This window comes from Tupaia chinensis, unplaced genomic scaffold (assembly GCF_000334495.1).
Source record: "Tupaia chinensis unplaced genomic scaffold, TupChi_1.0 Scaffold145814_1, whole genome shotgun sequence".
NCBI lineage: Eukaryota > Metazoa > Chordata > Mammalia > Scandentia > Tupaiidae > Tupaia > Tupaia belangeri.
This window is the reverse complement of record NW_006205672.1, coordinates 1,147,674-1,150,322: the sequence shown is the minus strand read 5'-3', so window position 1 is coordinate 1,150,322 and position 2,649 is coordinate 1,147,674.

The following is a 2,649-nucleotide window of genomic DNA, read 5'->3' as shown; positions in this document are numbered from 1 at the left end:
GTGGTTAAGGGCACTGGACTCCCACATGGTTAACCACTGTTCGAGTCCCAGACCTGGTGGCTGGCTTTCTCACTTTCTCTCTCTCTGTCCCTCTCTGGTCAAATTAAAATAAGTAAGTAAATAAATAAAGTTAAATAAAATAATTGTTTAAAAAAATCTTGGGGGGCAAGCAGTTGGCGTAATGACTATGTCACTGGACTCCCATGTAGTTGACTGCGGTTTGAGTCCCGGACCCGGTGGCTTAAACTCACGCCAGGCGAATGTGCATGCATGCCCAAGATCCCAAGAGGAGAATGGAGAAGGGATTGTGGTATGGCCATCCCCCCTGGGGGGTGATTTCTCACTTTCTATCTCTCTGTCTCTCTCTTTCTGGCGAGAGCACGTGCCCTATAGCAAAAAAACTCTCAAAAAAAAAAAAAAATCTTGGAATTGGCAGGTGACATCGTGGTTAAGGATTCTAGACTCCCACATGGCCAACCACAGTTTCCATCCCGGACCTCGTGGCTTGCTTTCTTACTTTCTCTCTCTCTGTCTGTCTCATTCTGTCCTTTTTTGGTCAAATAAATAAATAAAGTTAGATAAAATAATTATTTTTTTAAAATCTTGGAATAACATGATTTTGGGACCAGCAGATGGCATAATGGCTACATCACTGGACTCCCACATGGTTGACCTCAGTTTGAGTATCAGACCCAGCAGCTTCAAACATACCCGTGTGTGTGTGTGTGTGTGTATGTATGCACAAGATCCCAAGAAGAGATGAGGAGAAGGGATCCCCTAGGGGGATGATTGTTTGCTTTTTGTCTCTCTGTTTCTCTTTCTGTTTATCTGTCTCTCTTTCGGGTGAGCGCGTGTGCCCTAAAAGAAAAACTCTTAGAAAATAAAATAAAAAAAAACACGAAACGCCCCCCCAGTTGTATTTTCCACTAACTTTTTGAAGACTCTCCCCTATACCTGGATGAGTTAAAGGACCATTACCTAAGGATGAACACCTCTTACCTCTGTCAGCTGGGCTTACAGAAGAACTCTATGCTTTGAGCTTTTCTATGCTTTTCTTTTTTTCTTTTCTTTTTTTTTTTTTTTTGTGGAAAGATTATGTAATTTTTTGTAATCACAAAAATTCAAATGTTTTCTTTTAAAAAGTGGAAAATTCCTTTTTTTTAGGCACCTTCCTACAACTCTCCTTTTCACACTTCTGCTATTCAAAGATCAGTATGCTGTCCCTGCTCCTCCTCCTCACCTTCTGCTCCCCCTCCAGCCATCACCCTCACTCTCCCTCCACCCCCTGAATCCCAGCAGAAACCCTTGGGCCAAGGTCATCAAGCCGGTCCTCCCTCCTGAACTGAACCCTTCCCCGCTCTCTCTCCGCGCCCCCCTGGCGTGGGCTGTCCGCCGCTCCCTCCCTGACATTGCTGGCCTTTGTGGCGGCACTCTCCACTCTTTCCAAGCCCATAGTTTTTTTTTTAAGTTTATTATTTATTTGCTAATTTTCAGTTTTTGTCCTAGGAGAAAGGCAGAGAGAGAGGGAGGGAAAGTGAGAAATCAGCCCCCAGGGGGGATGGCCACACCATACTTTCTCCTGAGATTTTGGGCATGCACGCACATCTGGCGTGATTTTCAAGCCTCCTGGTCTGGGACTCGAACTGCACAGTTGACCATGTGGGAATCCAGCACCTTAATCACTACACTACCTGCTGGCCCTATTTTTCATTTGTTCTTTCTACAGATTACATGCATTCACCAGAGAGAAGATGGCCATGCTGCAATCCCTCCTCTGTCCCCTCCTTTTGGGATTCTGGGCACACATGACCATGTGCCTGGCGGGTTTCTCAAGCTGCTGGGTCTGGGACTTGAACTATGAGGTCAGCCATGTGGCATCTGGCTGCTACCAGCAAACAGAGCTGGACCCAAGAGAACAATCGAATGCAATATAAAGTATAATTGAAAGCATATTGGAGTAATCCAAGATTTATTTTTCTAATAGATTTTCCATTAGTGGCCTAAAAGTCTCTGGGGTTCAGTAAAATGTCACTTGTGGTTTTCAGGCACATATTAGTTAAGTACATCTTGGGTAGGTTAACCTGTATTTTTAACTCTCGTGTTCTGAATTGAGGACAGAGACGAGGGCCTTTTCTATGATGTCAGACCAGTCATGGGCCGCAGCCCGCCAGGGAAGGCGCGTGCCTGATCTCGGGTGGGTGCTCTTCTTGGCCAGGGCAATGCTGGTCAAGGCCAGGGCTGTCTGCCCAGCAGATTGAGGGGTAAGTCCTTTGTCCCTGAGGGCAGACAGGCCGTGCATCACAGGGCGCACCGCCAGGACCCACCATGTGCCCAGCAGGGTGCCAGGTATGTCTGCATTTTCCCAGCGATGACTTTTCACAAAAACCTTATGAGGTTTGGGTTATCATCTGCGTGTGTGAGACAGAGAAACCATTTCTTTTAGAGGGACTAATTTGTTCGAGGCCACGTGGCTGATCAGTAGACTGATCCAGGATTCTAATCCAAGTCTGCAGACAAAAATCTGTGCTCTCCCAGGGTCAAGCTATGCCCCAGGGAAGTTTGCAACCCAGGCAAGTCTACGGCCATGCCATCCTGAACACACCCAGTCTCGTCAGATCTCCGAAACAACCCAGGCAGAAAACATGAAGG